The sequence below is a fragment of the Phyllobates terribilis genome, unplaced genomic scaffold (genome assembly GCF_046119375.1).
Source record: "Phyllobates terribilis strain yellow unplaced genomic scaffold, ASM4611937v1 Scaffold_1213__1_contigs__length_355869, whole genome shotgun sequence".
In the NCBI taxonomy this organism is placed as follows: domain Eukaryota; kingdom Metazoa; phylum Chordata; class Amphibia; order Anura; family Dendrobatidae; genus Phyllobates; species Phyllobates terribilis.
The window spans coordinates 99190-113973 of NW_027363973.1; the positions used below are offsets into that span (position 1 = coordinate 99190).

Consider the following 14784-nt stretch of genomic DNA (forward strand, 5'->3'; position numbering starts at 1 on the left):
TCAGCGACATTCAGCCAGCCAGGTATCCTGCCTGCAGTAGATGGAATGTGGCAATGGAACGCTGGCTGCGCGTGTCATAATAGGCTCTGAGCCTTTATATACCTGTGCACAGCAGCAGCCACCTTCAGTCTGCTGCTGGACAGCCAGCAGCAGCAGCAGCAGGAGAGGTATGTAATCAGGAGCCCTCCTGCTAAGGGTAGACAGCTGCTCGTTCCACCCCACCCCCCGCCTTAATTGGTTCTCCTCCCTTCCAACGGTGTTGAGGCGGGTGGGAACAGCAGGGGGTGAAGGTGCTGTGTTTAAAGAGGTGGAGTTATGCAGATCTAAAACGCGTGGATTGCAGCAGCAGCAAGCCGAAAAGTGCAGGCATGTAAGGGATCTAGAGGTTGACAACATGTCTTCTTAACGGGAGTCCAGGAGCTCATCTCCACAAATGGACTTTTCAGGATCCTTGGGTGGCTCCGTAGTTTGAAACCAATTCTGGTTATCGCTTCTCGGCCTTTTGGCTAAGATCAAGTGTAGTATCTGTTCTTATCAGTTTAATATCTGATACGTCCCCTATCTGGGGACCATATATTAAATGGATTTTTAGAACAGGGAGATGGAAAAAGAGCTTGCTCTGTCCACTCCACGCATTGACCTGGTATTGCAGTATCTCCAGGACCGGTGCACCCCTTCTTTAATGCAGTTTCTAAAATCAGAAAGAATTGAATTCAATGTTTTTTGTTCATTTTGCTTGTTTGTCGGATTTTGGGATGGACTCTTTGGCTTTGCTTTTCTTCTCCTCATTGGATTTTTCATGTTCAAAGTTGCAGAAGCCAGATTACAAGCTCATTTTGGTTCAACTTCAGCAACTGTGCATTGCATTGCCATGTAATGTGATGCAATGCTATCTTTCTAGCTCTCCCTTTTTACTTCCTTTTGGATAAACAGACATATTAGGCAAGCATTTTGGAGCTTTCACCTAAATAACTACAGGTGGTGAGATAAGCTGCACAATATAATTGACCTTTCAGTATATTGTTGCACACACACCATCTATTTAGCAAATGCCCTTGTTATCAACAGCAGCCTTTTAAACTCACCTGAGCTAACAGGTATGTGCGCTGGTTACTCTGCTGCGCTTAAAATTTCTTTTTTGGTTTGCTACAATGCCTTTTCTGAAACGTTGTCTCCTTCTGCTGGAACACTGACTTCTTTCATTTAATGCCTGCAGACTATAAAAGAGAACCCAACCCAAAAAGTTTGGTTGATTAGTCTGTGGCATTCTGTTAAACTGTTGCTTATGGCGGTCTCTGTGAGCTTCTCAGCGACATTCAGCCAGCCAGGTATCCTGCCTGCAGTAGATGGAATGTGGCAATGGAACGCTGGCTGCGCGTGTCATAATAGGCTCTGAGCCTTTATATACCTGTGCACAGCAGCAGCCACCTTCAGTCTGCTGCTGGACAGCCAGCAGCAGCAGCAGCAGGAGAGGTATGTAATCAGGAGCCCTCCTGCTAAGGGTAGACAGCTGCTCGTTCCACCCCACCCCCCGCCTTAATTGGTTCTCCTCCCTTCCAACGGTGTTGAGGCGGGTGGGAACAGCAGGGGGTGAAGGTGCTGTGTTTAAAGAGGTGGAGTTATGCAGATCTAAAACGCGTGGATTGCAGCAGCAGCAAGCCGAAAAGTGCAGGCATGTAAGGGATCTAGAGGTTGACAACATGTCTTCTTAACGGGAGTCCAGGAGCTCATCTCCACAAATGGACTTTTCAGGATCCTTGGGTGGCTCCGTAGTTTGAAACCAATTCTGGTTATCGCTTCTCGGCCTTTTGGCTAAGATCAAGTGTAGTATCTGTTCTTATCAGTTTAATATCTGATACGTCCCCTATCTGGGGACCATATATTAAATGAATTTTTAGAACAGGGAGATGGAAAAAGAGCTTGCTCTGTCCACTCCACGCATTGACCTGGTATTGCAGTATCTCCAGGACCGGTGCACCCCTTCTTTAATGCAGTTTCTAAAATCAGAAAGAATTGAATTCAATGTTTTTTGTTCATTTTGCTTGTTTGTCGGATTTTGGGATGGACTCTTTGGCTTTGCTTTTCTTCTCCTCATTGGATTTTTCATGTTCAAAGTTGCAGAAGCCAGATTACAAGCTCATTTTGGTTCAACTTCAGCAACTGTGCATTGCATTGCCATGTAATGTGATGCAATGCTAACTTTCTAGCTCTCCCTTTTTACTTCCTTTTGGATAAACAGACATATTAGGCAAGCATTTTGGAGCTTTCACCTAAATAACTACAGGTGGTGAGATAAGCTGCACAATATAATTGACCTTTCAGTATATTGTTGCACACACACCATCTATTTAGCAAATGCCCTTGTTATCAACAGCAGCCTTTTAAACTCACCTGAGCTAACAGGTATGTGCGCTGGTTACTCTGCTGCGCTTAAAATTTCTTTTTTGGTTTGCTACAATGCCTTTTCTGAAACGTTGTCTCCTTCTGCTGGAACACTGACTTCTTTCATTTAATGCCTGCAGACTATAAAAGAGAACCCAACCCAAAAAGTTTGGTTGATTAGTCTGTGGCATTCTGTTAAACTGTTGCTTATGGCGGTCTCTGTGAGCTTCTCAGCGACATTCAGCCAGCCAGGTATCCTGCCTGCAGTAGATGGAATGTGGCAATGGAACGCTGGCTGCGCGTGTCATAATAGGCTCTGAGCCTTTATATACCTGTGCACAGCAGCAGCCACCTTCAGTCTGCTGCTGGACAGCCAGCAGCAGCAGCAGCAGGAGAGGTATGTAATCAGGAGCCCTCCTGCTAAGGGTAGACAGCTGCTCGTTCCACCCCACCCCCCGCCTTAATTGGTTCTCCTCCCTTCCAACGGTGTTGAGGCGGGTGGGAACAGCGGGGGGTGAAGGTGCTGTGTTTAAAGAGGTGGAGTTATGCAGATCTAAAACGCGTGGATTGCAGCAGCAGCAAGCCGAAAAGTGCAGGCATGTAAGGGATCTAGAGGTTGACAACATGTCTTCTTAACGGGAGTCCAGGAGCTCATCTCCACAAATGGACTTTTCAGGATCCTTGGGTGGCTCCGTAGTTTGAAACCAATTCTGGTTATCGCTTCTCGGCCTTTTGGCTAAGATCAAGTGTAGTATCTGTTCTTATCAGTTTAATATCTGATACGTCCCCTATCTGGGGACCATATATTAAATGGATTTTTAGAACAGGGAGATGGAAAAAGAGCTTGCTCTGTCCACTCCACGCATTGACCTGGTATTGCAGTATCTCCAGGACCGGTGCACCCCTTCTTTAATGCAGTTTCTAAAATCAGAAAGAATTGAATTCAATGTTTTTTGTTCATTTTGCTTGTTTGTCGGATTTTGGGATGGACTCTTTGGCTTTGCTTTTCTTCTCCTCATTGGATTTTTCATGTTCAAAGTTGCAGAAGCCAGATTACAAGCTCATTTTGGTTCAACTTCAGCAACTGTGCATTGCATTGCCATGTAATGTGATGCAATGCTATCTTTCTAGCTCTCCCTTTTTACTTCCTTTTGGATAAACAGACATATTAGGCAAGCATTTTGGAGCTTTCACCTAAATAACTACAGGTGGTGAGATAAGCTGCACAATATAATTGACCTTTCAGTATATTGTTGCACACACACCATCTATTTAGCAAATGCCCTTGTTATCAACAGCAGCCTTTTAAACTCACCTGAGCTAACAGGTATGTGCGCTGGTTACTCTGCTGCGCTTAAAATTTCTTTTTTGGTTTGCTACAATGCCTTTTCTGAAACGTTGTCTCCTTCTGCTGGAACACTGACTTCTTTCATTTAATGCCTGCAGACTATAAAAGAGAACCCAACCCAAAAAGTTTGGTTGATTAGTCTGTGGCATTCTGTTAAACTGTTGCTTATGGCGGTCTCTGTGAGCTTCTCAGCGACATTCAGCCAGCCAGGTATCCTGCCTGCAGTAGATGGAATGTGGCAATGGAACGCTGGCTGCGCGTGTCATAATAGGCTCTGAGCCTTTATATACCTGTGCACAGCAGCAGCCACCTTCAGTCTGCTGCTGGACAGCCAGCAGCAGCAGCAGGAGAGGTATGTAATCAGGAGCCCTCCTGCTAAGGGTAGACAGCTGCTCGTTCCACCCCACCCCCCGCCTTAATTGGTTCTCCTCCCTTCCAACGGTGTTGAGGCGGGTGGGAACAGCAGGGGGTGAAGGTGCTGTGTTTAAAGAGGTGGAGTTATGCAGATCTAAAACGCGTGGATTGCAGCAGCAGCAAGCCGAAAAGTGCAGGCATGTAAGGGATCTAGAGGTTGACAACATGTCTTCTTAACGGGAGTCCAGGAGCTCATCTCCACAAATGGACTTTTCAGGATCCTTGGGTGGCTCCGTAGTTTGAAACCAATTCTGGTTATCGCTTCTCGGCCTTTTGGCTAAGATCAAGTGTAGTATCTGTTCTTATCAGTTTAATATCTGATACGTCCCCTATCTGGGGACCATATATTAAATGGATTTTTAGAACAGGGAGATGGAAAAAGAGCTTGCTCTGTCCACTCCACGCATTGACCTGGTATTGCAGTATCTCCAGGACCGGTGCACCCCTTCTTTAATGCAGTTTCTAAAATCAGAAAGAATTGAATTCAATGTTTTTTGTTCATTTTGCTTGTTTGTCGGATTTTGGGATGGACTCTTTGGCTTTGCTTTTCTTCTCCTCATTGGATTTTTCATGTTCAAAGTTGCAGAAGCCAGATTACAAGCTCATTTTGGTTCAACTTCAGCAACTGTGCATTGCATTGCCATGTAATGTGATGCAATGCTATCTTTCTAGCTCTCCCTTTTTACTTCCTTTTGGATAAACAGACATATTAGGCAAGCATTTTGGAGCTTTCACCTAAATAACTACAGGTGGTGAGATAAGCTGCACAATATAATTGACCTTTCAGTATATTGTTGCACACACACCATCTATTTAGCAAATGCCCTTGTTATCAACAGCAGCCTTTTAAACTCACCTGAGCTAACAGGTATGTGCGCTGGTTACTCTGCTGCGCTTAAAATTTCTTTTTTGGTTTGCTACAATGCCTTTTCTGAAACGTTGTCTCCTTCTGCTGGAACACTGACTTCTTTCATTTAATGCCTGCAGACTATAAAAGAGAACCCAACCCAAAAAGTTTGGTTGATTAGTCTGTGGCATTCTGTTAAACTGTTGCTTATGGCGGTCTCTGTGAGCTTCTCAGCGACATTCAGCCAGCCAGGTATCCTGCCTGCAGTAGATGGAATGTGGCAATGGAACGCTGGCTGCGCGTGTCATAATAGGCTCTGAGCCTTTATATACCTGTGCACAGCAGCAGCCACCTTCAGTCTGCTGCTGGACAGCCAGCAGCAGCAGCAGCAGGAGAGGTATGTAATCAGGAGCCCTCCTGCTAAGGGTAGACAGCTGCTCGTTCCACCCCACCCCCCGCCTTAATTGGTTCTCCTCCCTTCCAACGGTGTTGAGGCGGGTGGGAACAGCAGGGGGTGAAGGTGCTGTGTTTAAAGAGGTGGAGTTATGCAGATCTAAAACGCGTGGATTGCAGCAGCAGCAAGCCGAAAAGTGCAGGCATGTAAGGGATCTAGAGGTTGACAACATGTCTCCTTAACGGGAGTCCAGGAGCTCATCTCCACAAATGGACTTTTCAGGATCCTTGGGTGGCTCCGTAGTTTGAAACCAATTCTGGTTATCGCTTCTCGGCCTTTAGGCTAAGATCAAGTGTAGTATCTGTTCTTATCAGTTTAATATCTGATACGTCCCCTATCTGGGGACCATATATTAAATGGATTTTTAGAACAGGGAGATGGAAAAAGAGCTTGCTCTGTCCACTCCACGCATTGACCTGGTATTGCAGTATCTCCAGGACCGGTGCACCCCTTCTTTAATGCAGTTTCTAAAATCAGAAAGAATTGAATTCAATGTTTTTTGTTCATTTTGCTTGTTTGTCGGATTTTGGGATGGACTCTTTGGCTTTGCTTTTCTTCTCCTCATTGGATTTTTCATGTTCAAAGTTGCAGAAGCCAGATTACAAGCTCATTTTGGTTCAACTTCAGCAACTGTGCATTGCATTGCCATGTAATGTGATGCAATGCTATCTTTCTAGCTCTCCCTTTTTACTTCCTTTTGGATAAACAGACATATTAGGCAAGCATTTTGGAGCTTTCACCTAAATAACTACAGGTGGTGAGATAAGCTGCACAATATAATTGACCTTTCAGTATATTGTTGCACACACACCATCTATTTAGCAAATGCCCTTGTTATCAACAGCAGCCTTTTAAACTCACCTGAGATAACAGGTATGTGCGCTGGTTACTCTGCTGCGCTTAAAATTTCTTTTTTGGTTTGCTACAATGCCTTTTCTGAAACGTTGTCTCCTTCTGCTGGAACACTGACTTCTTTCATTTAATGCCTGCAGACTATAAAAGAGAACCCAACCCAAAAAGTTTGGTTGATTAGTCTGTGGCATTCTGTTAAACTGTTGCTTATGGCGGTCTCTGTGAGCTTCTCAGCGACATTCAGCCAGCCAGGTATCCTGCCTGCAGTAGATGGAATGTGGCAATGGAACGCTGGCTGCGCGTGTCATAATAGGCTCTGAGCCTTTATATACCTGTGCACAGCAGCAGCCACCTTCAGTCTGCTGCTGGACAGCCAGCAGCAGCAGCAGCAGGAGAGGTATGTAATCAGGAGCCCTCCTGCTAAGGGTAGACAGCTGCTCGTTCCACCCCACCCCCCGCCTTAATTGGTTCTCCTCCCTTCCAACGGTGTTGAGGCGGGTGGGAACAGCAGGGGGTGAAGGTGCTGTGTTTAAAGAGGTGGAGTTATGCAGATCTAAAACGCGTGGATTGCAGCAGCAGCAAGCCGAAAAGTGCAGGCATGTAAGGGATCTAGAGGTTGACAACATGTCTTCTTAACGGGAGTCCAGGAGCTCATCTCCACAAATGGACTTTTCAGGATCCTTGGGTGGCTCCGTAGTTTGAAACCAATTCTGGTTATCGCTTCTCGGCCTTTTGGCTAAGATCAAGTGTAGTATCTGTTCTTATCAGTTTAATATCTGATACGTCCCCTATCTGGGGACCATATATTAAATGGATTTTTAGAACAGGGAGATGGAAAAAGAGCTTGCTCTGTCCACTCCACGCATTGACCTGGTATTGCAGTATCTCCAGGACCGGTGCACCCCTTCTTTAATGCAGTTTCTAAAATCAGAAAGAATTGAATTCAATGTTTTTTGTTCATTTTGCTTGTTTGTCGGATTTTGGGATGGACTCTTTGGCTTTGCTTTTCTTCTCCTCATTGGATTTTTCATGTTCAAAGTTGCAGAAGCCAGATTACAAGCTCATTTTGGTTCAACTTCAGCAACTGTGCATTGCATTGCCATGTAATGTGATGCAATGCTATCTTTCTAGCTCTCCCTTTTTACTTCCTTTTGGATAAACAGACATATTAGGCAAGCATTTTGGAGCTTTCACCTAAATAACTACAGGTGGTGAGATAAGCTGCACAATATAATTGACCTTTCAGTATATTGTTGCACACACACCATCTATTTAGCAAATGCCCTTGTTATCAACAGCAGCCTTTTAAACTCACCTGAGCTAACAGGTATGTGCGCTGGTTACTCTGCTGCGCTTAAAATTTCTTTTTTGGTTTGCTACAATGCCTTTTCTGAAACGTTGTCTCCTTCTGCTGGAACACTGACTTCTTTCATTTAATGCCTGCAGACTATAAAAGAGAACCCAACCCAAAAAGTTTGGTTGATTAGTCTGTGGCATTCTGTTAAACTGTTGCTTATGGCGGTCTCTGTGAGCTTCTCAGCGACATTCAGCCAGCCAGGTATCCTGCCTGCAGTAGATGGAATGTGGCAATGGAACGCTGGCTGCGCGTGTCATAATAGGCTCTGAGCCTTTATATACCTGTGCACAGCAGCAGCCACCTTCAGTCTGCTGCTGGACAGCCAGCAGCAGCAGCAGCAGGAGAGGTATGTAATCAGGAGCCCTCCTGCTAAGGGTAGACAGCTGCTCGTTCCACCCCACCCCCCGCCTTAATTGGTTCTCCTCCCTTCCAACGGTGTTGAGGCGGGTGGGAACAGCAGGGGGTGAAGGTGCTCTGTTTAAAGAGGTGGAGTTATGCAGATCTAAAACGCGTGGATTGCAGCAGCAGCAAGCCGAAAAGTGCAGGCATGTAAGGGATCTAGAGGTTGACAACATGTCTTCTTAACGGGAGTCCAGGAGCTCATCTCCACAAATGGACTTTTCAGGATCCTTGGGTGGCTCCGTAGTTTGAAACCAATTCTGGTTATCGCTTCTCGGCCTTTTGGCTAAGATCAAGTGTAGTATCTGTTCTTATCAGTTTAATATCTGATACGTCCCCTATCTGGGGACCATATATTAAATGGATTTTTAGAACAGGGAGATGGAAAAAGAGCTTGCTCTGTCCACTCCACGCATTGACCTGGTATTGCAGTATCTCCAGGACCGGTGCACCCCTTCTTTAATGCAGTTTCTAAAATCAGAAAGAATTGAATTCAATGTTTTTTGTTCATTTTGCTTGTTTGTCGGATTTTGGGATGGACTCTTTGGCTTTGCTTTTCTTCTCCTCATTGGATTTTTCATGTTCAAAGTTGCAGAAGCCAGATTACAAGCTCATTTTGGTTCAACTTCAGCAACTGTGCATTGCATTGCCATGTAATGTGATGCAATGCTATCTTTCTAGCTCTCCCTTTTTACTTCCTTTTGGATAAACAGACATATTAGGCAAGCATTTTGGAGCTTTCACCTAAATAACTACAGGTGGTGAGATAAGCTGCACAATATAATTGACCTTTCAGTATATTGTTGCACACACACCATCTATTTAGCAAATGCCCTTGTTATCAACAGCAGCCTTTTAAACTCACCTGAGCTAACAGGTATGTGCGCTGGTTACTCTGCTGCGCTTAAAATTTCTTTTTTGGTTTGCTACAATGCCTTTTCTGAAACGTTGTCTCCTTCTGCTGGAACACTGACTTCTTTCATTTAATGCCTGCAGACTATAAAAGAGAACCCAACCCAAAAAGTTTGGTTGATTAGTCTGTGGCATTCTGTTAAACTGTTGCTTATGGCGGTCTCTGTGAGCTTCTCAGCGACATTCAGCCAGCCAGGTATCCTGCCTGCAGTAGATGGAATGTGGCAATGGAACGCTGGCTGCGCGTGTCATAATAGGCTCTGAGCCTTTATATACCTGTGCACAGCAGCAGCCACCTTCAGTCTGCTGCTGGACAGCCAGCAGCAGCAGCAGCAGGAGAGGTATGTAATCAGGAGCCCTCCTGCTAAGGGTAGACAGCTGCTCGTTCCACCCCACCCCCCGCCTTAATTGGTTCTCCTCCCTTCCAACGGTGTTGAGGCGGGTGGGAACAGCAGGGGGTGAAGGTGCTGTGTTTAAAGAGGTGGAGTTATGCAGATCTAAAACGCGTGGATTGCAGCAGCAGCAAGCCGAAAAGTGCAGGCATGTAAGGGATCTAGAGGTTGACAACATGTCTTCTTAACGGGAGTCCAGGAGCTCATCTCCACAAATGGACTTTTCAGGATCCTTGGGTGGCTCCGTAGTTTGAAACCAATTCTGGTTATCGCTTCTCGGCCTTTTGGCTAAGATCAAGTGTAGTATCTGTTCTTATCAGTTTAATATCTGATACGTCCCCTATCTGGGGACCATATATTAAATGGATTTTTAGAACAGGGAGATGGAAAAAGAGCTTGCTCTGTCCACTCCACGCATTGACCTGGTATTGCAGTATCTCCAGGACCGGTGCACCCCTTCTTTAATGCAGTTTCTAAAATCAGAAAGAATTGAATTCAATGTTTTTTGTTCATTTTGCTTGTTTGTCGGATTTTGGGATGGACTCTTTGGCTTTGCTTTTCTTCTCCTCATTGGATTTTTCATGTTCAAAGTTGCAGAAGCCAGATTACAAGCTCATTTTGGTTCAACTTCAGCAACTGTGCATTGCATTGCCATGTAATGTGATGCAATGCTATCTTTCTAGCTCTCCCTTTTTACTTCCTTTTGGATAAACAGACATATTAGGCAAGCATTTTGGAGCTTTCACCTAAATAACTACAGGTGGTGAGATAAGCTGCACAATATAATTGACCTTTCAGTATATTGTTGCACACACACCATCTATTTAGCAAATGCCCTTGTTATCAACAGCAGCCTTTTAAACTCACCTGAGCTAACAGGTATGTGCGCTGGTTACTCTGCTGCGCTTAAAATTTCTTTTTTGGTTTGCTACAATGCCTTTTCTGAAACGTTGTCTCCTTCTGCTAGAACACTGACTTCTTTCATTTAATGCCTGCAGACTATAAAAGAGAACCCAACCCAAAAAGTTTGGTTGATTAGTCTGTGGCATTCTGTTAAACTGTTGCTTATGGCGGTCTCTGTGAGCTTCTCAGCGACATTCAGCCAGCCAGGTATCCTGCCTGCAGTAGATGGAATGTGGCAATGGAACGCTGGCTGCGCGTGTCATAATAGGCTCTGAGCCTTTATATACCTGTGCACAGCAGCAGCCACCTTCAGTCTGCTGCTGGACAGCCAGCAGCAGCAGCAGCAGGAGAGGTATGTAATCAGGAGCCCTCCTGCTAAGGGTAGACAGCTGCTCGTTCCACCCCACCCCCCGCCTTAATTGGTTCTCCTCCCTTCCAACGGTGTTGAGGCGGGTGGGAACAGCAGGGGGTGAAGGTGCTGTGTTTAAAGAGGTGGAGTTATGCAGATCTAAAACGCGTGGATTGCAGCAGCAGCAAGCCGAAAAGTGCAGGCATGTAAGGGATCTAGAGGTTGACAACATGTCTTCTTAACGGGAGTCCAGGAGCTCATCTCCACAAATGGACTTTTCAGGATCCTTGGGTGGCTCCGTAGTTTGAAACCAATTCTGGTTATCGCTTCTCGGCCTTTTGGCTAAGATCAAGTGTAGTATCTTTCGAAAAGGCGGTTTTGGATGTTGGCCGCCCTAGTAGATTGATACATTATGCACACTGGGGTTTAGGCGCTTGTTAGTACGCCAGGTGGCTAATATAGTCATCTGGTGGAAAGCATGGCCCCCCAGGATCGACGCCATTGGGCCGGGGAAGATCGAAAGCCCGAAGTGTGAAGTGCCCCAGGAGTGGTGACCCCGGGGTGCCTTAACTCACTGGGATTGGGAACCCCACTTGAGTTTATGGCACATTTGCACTAGCACTTCAATATTTCTTTCTTCACACACACCCTTATTCCGGGCCTTCTGGCCTTAGGATGGGGAATTTTTCAATTCCCGGTCGAAGGTCCGGGCAGTATTATACTGTGAAACCTTCACTATTTATTTAATTTCTTTGTCACTGTGTGTCCACTTATTCACGTGTGTCATGTCCTACTAGGATTTTGTCGGGATGCGGTTCCCTTACGGGTTCCTCTCTTGGCAGGTCTAGGGGGGGAGTGTGTGGCCATCAGGTTCCGCTCCCCCCTGAACCCCCGTGGCTCTCCTCTTTCGGGAGGAGAGCGTTGTTGGCTACCCTCTTCCGGGAGGGGAGCACAGTCTTTGGCTCCCAGTGCCTTGCTCGGGTGAGAAGTCGGGCAGGTGCTGGGGGTAAGATTGGGTCGCCTCTGGCTCCGGCTGGAGGTGGCTATTTGTCCCTGTTCCTCGCTGTGGCCTTCTGGTTCGGAGGGACGGGGAATGGTTTGGGGGACCCTTCTCCTTTTGGAGAGGGTTTCAAGAAGACCAGCATCCTAGTGCACTTTTTTTGTGGCACTTGTCACTTTTTTAAGCGCACTCGGGTTTTGTACACGAATTCGGGCTTTTGAAAAAAAAAAAAAAAAAAAAAAAATCTGTTCTTATCAGTTTAATATCTGATACGTCCCCTATCTGGGGACCATATATTAAACGGATTTTTAGAACAGGGAGATGGAAAAAGAGCTTGCTCTGTCCACTCCACGCATTGACCTGGTATTGCAGTATCTCCAGGACCGGTGCACCCCTTCTTTAATGCAGTTTCTAAAATCAGAAAGAATTGAATTCAATGTTTTTTGTTCATTTTGCTTGTTTGTCGGATTTTGGGATGGACTCTTTGGCTTTGCTTTTCTTCTCCTCATTGGATTTTTCATGTTCAAAGTTGCAGAAGCCAGATTACAAGCTCATTTTGGTTCAACTTCAGCAACTGTGCATTGCATTGCCATGTAATGTGATGCAATGCTATCTTTCTAGCTCTCCCTTTTTACTTCCTTTTGGATAAACAGACATATTAGGCAAGCATTTTGGAGCTTTCACCTAAATAACTACAGGTGGTGAGATAAGCTGCACAATATAATTGACCTTTCAGTATATTGTTGCACACACACCATCTATTTAGCAAATGCCCTTGTTATCAACAGCAGCCTTTTAAACTCACCTGAGCTAACAGGTATGTGCGCTGGTTACTCTGCTGCGCTTAAAATTTCTTTTTTGGTTTGCTACAATGCCTTTTCTGAAACGTTGTCTCCTTCTGCTGGAACACTGACTTCTTTCATTTAATGCCTGCAGACTATAAAAGAGAACCCAACCCAAAAAGTTTGGTTGATTAGTCTGTGGCATTCTGTTAAACTGTTGCTTATGGCGGTCTCTGTGAGCTTCTCAGCGACATTCAGCCAGCCAGGTATCCTGCCTGCAGTAGATGGAATGTGGCAATGGAACGCTGGCTGCGCGTGTCATAATAGGCTCTGAGCCTTTATATACCTGTGCACAGCAGCAGCCACCTTCAGTCTGCTGCTGGACAGCCAGCAGCAGCAGCAGCAGGAGAGGTATGTAATCAGGAGCCCTCCTGCTAAGGGTAGACAGCTGCTCGTTCCACCCCACCCCCCGCCTTAATTGGTTCTCCTCCCTTCCAACGGTGTTGAGGCGGGTGGGAACAGCAGGGGGTGAAGGTGCTGTGTTTAAAGAGGTGGAGTTATGCAGATCTAAAACGCGTGGATTGCAGCAGCAGCAAGCCGAAAAGTGCAGGCATGTAAGGGATCTAGAGGTTGACAACATGTCTTCTTAACGGGAGTCCAGGAGCTCATCTCCACAAATGGACTTTTCAGGATCCTTGGGTGGCTCCGTAGTTTGAAACCAATTCTGGTTATCGCTTCTCGGCCTTTTGGCTAAGATCAAGTGTAGTATCTGTTCTTATCAGTTTAATATCTGATACGTCCCCTATCTGGGGACCATATATTAAATGGATTTTTAGAACAGGGAGATGGAAAAAGAGCTTGCTCTGTCCACTCCACGCATTGACCTGGTATTGCAGTATCTCCAGGACCGGTGCACCCCTTCTTTAATGCAGTTTCTAAAATCAGAAAGAATTGAATTCAATGTTTTTTGTTCATTTTGCTTGTTTGTCGGATTTTGGGATGGACTCTTTGGCTTTGCTTTTCTTCTCCTCATTGGATTTTTCATGTTCAAAGTTGCAGAAGCCAGATTACAAGCTCATTTTGGTTCAACTTCAGCAACTGTGCATTGCATTGCCATGTAATGTGATGCAATGCTATCTTTCTAGCTCTCCCTTTTTACTTCCTTTTGGATAAACAGACATATTAGGCAAGCATTTTGGAGCTTTCACCTAAATAACTACAGGTGGTGAGATAAGCTGCACAATATAATTGACCTTTCAGTATATTGTTGCACACACACCATCTATTTAGCAAATGCCCTTGTTATCAACAGCAGCCTTTTAAACTCACCTGAGCTAACAGGTATGTGCGCTGGTTACTCTGCTGCGCTTAAAATTTCTTTTTTGGTTTGCTACAATGCCTTTTCTGAAACGTTGTCTCCTTCTGCTGGAACACTGACTTCTTTCATTTAATGCCTGCAGACTATAAAAGAGAACCCAACCCAAAAAGTTTGGTTGATTAGTCTGTGGCATTCTGTTAAACTGTTGCTTATGGCGGTCTCTGTGAGCTTCTCAGCGACATTCAGCCAGCCAGGTATCCTGCCTGCAGTAGATGGAATGTGGCAATGGAACGCTGGCTGCGCGTGTCATAATAGGCTCTGAGCCTTTATATACCTGTGCACAGCAGCAGCCACCTTCAGTCTGCTGCTGGACAGCCAGCAGCAGCAGCAGCAGGAGAGGTATGTAATCAGGAGCCCTCCTGCTAAGGGTAGACAGCTGCTCGTTCCACCCCACCCCCCGCCTTAATTGGTTCTCCTCCCTTCCAACGGTGTTGAGGCGGGTGGGAACAGCAGGGGGTGAAGGTGCTGTGTTTAAAAAGGTGGAGTTATGCAGATCTAAAACGCGTGGATTGCAGCAGCAGCAAGCCGAAAAGTGCAGGCATGTAAGGGATCTAGAGGTTGACAACATGTCTTCTTAACGGGAGTCCAGGAGCTCATCTCCACAAATGGACTTTTCAGGATCCTTGGGTGGCTCCGTAGTTTGAAACCAATTCTGGTTATCGCTTCTCGGCCTTTTGGCTAAGATCAAGTGTAGTGTCTTTCGAAAAGGCGGTTTTGGATGTTGGCCGCCCTAGTAGATTGATACATTATGCACACTGGGGTTTAGGCGCTTGTTAGTACGCCAGGTGGCTAATATAGTCATCTGGTGGAAAGCATGGCCCCCCAGGATCGACGCCATTGGGCCGGGGAAGATCGAAAGCCCGAAGTGTGAAGTGCCCCAGGAGTGGTGACCCTGGGGTGCCTTAACTCACTGGGATTGAGAACCCCACTTGAGTTTATGGCACATTTGCACAAGCACTTCAAATTTTCTTTCTTCGCACACACCCTTATTCCGGGCCTTCTGGCCTTAGGATGG

At 45.8% G+C, this 14784-nt stretch overlaps 10 non-coding genes and 1 pseudogene across 10 annotated transcripts; all 11 read left to right on the forward strand.

Moving 5' to 3' along the window:
* Nucleotides 1-486: 486 nt before the first annotated feature.
* On the forward strand, nt 487-677 carry LOC141243387 (U2 spliceosomal RNA). The gene has a single exon (XR_012307658.1). It is a non-coding gene; the product is annotated as a U2 spliceosomal RNA (small nuclear RNA).
* A 1115-nt stretch (nt 678-1792) lies between these two features.
* On the forward strand, nt 1793-1983 carry LOC141243383 (U2 spliceosomal RNA). The gene has a single exon (XR_012307654.1). It is a non-coding gene; the product is annotated as a U2 spliceosomal RNA (small nuclear RNA).
* A 1115-nt stretch (nt 1984-3098) lies between these two features.
* On the forward strand, nt 3099-3289 carry LOC141243388 (U2 spliceosomal RNA). The gene has a single exon (XR_012307659.1). It is a non-coding gene; the product is annotated as a U2 spliceosomal RNA (small nuclear RNA).
* Nucleotides 3290-4401: 1112 nt separating this feature from the next.
* LOC141243158 (U2 spliceosomal RNA) lies at nt 4402-4592 on the forward strand. Its single transcript, XR_012307457.1, has one exon. It is a non-coding gene; the product is annotated as a U2 spliceosomal RNA (small nuclear RNA).
* A 1115-nt stretch (nt 4593-5707) lies between these two features.
* On the forward strand, nt 5708-5898 carry LOC141243301 (U2 spliceosomal RNA). Its single transcript, XR_012307589.1, has one exon. It is a non-coding gene; the product is annotated as a U2 spliceosomal RNA (small nuclear RNA).
* Nucleotides 5899-7013: 1115 nt separating this feature from the next.
* Nucleotides 7014-7204, forward strand: LOC141243159 (U2 spliceosomal RNA). The gene has a single exon (XR_012307458.1). It is a non-coding gene; the product is annotated as a U2 spliceosomal RNA (small nuclear RNA).
* A 1115-nt stretch (nt 7205-8319) lies between these two features.
* LOC141243160 (U2 spliceosomal RNA) lies at nt 8320-8510 on the forward strand. Its single transcript, XR_012307459.1, has one exon. It is a non-coding gene; the product is annotated as a U2 spliceosomal RNA (small nuclear RNA).
* Nucleotides 8511-9625: 1115 nt separating this feature from the next.
* LOC141243161 (U2 spliceosomal RNA) lies at nt 9626-9816 on the forward strand. The gene has a single exon (XR_012307460.1). It is a non-coding gene; the product is annotated as a U2 spliceosomal RNA (small nuclear RNA).
* A 1115-nt stretch (nt 9817-10931) lies between these two features.
* LOC141243351 (U2 spliceosomal RNA) lies at nt 10932-11023 on the forward strand (annotated as a pseudogene).
* A 796-nt stretch (nt 11024-11819) lies between these two features.
* Nucleotides 11820-12006, forward strand: LOC141243338 (U2 spliceosomal RNA). The gene has a single exon (XR_012307619.1). It is a non-coding gene; the product is annotated as a U2 spliceosomal RNA (small nuclear RNA).
* Nucleotides 12007-13121: 1115 nt separating this feature from the next.
* Nucleotides 13122-13312, forward strand: LOC141243162 (U2 spliceosomal RNA). The gene has a single exon (XR_012307461.1). It is a non-coding gene; the product is annotated as a U2 spliceosomal RNA (small nuclear RNA).
* Nucleotides 13313-14784: the final 1472 nt, after the last annotated feature.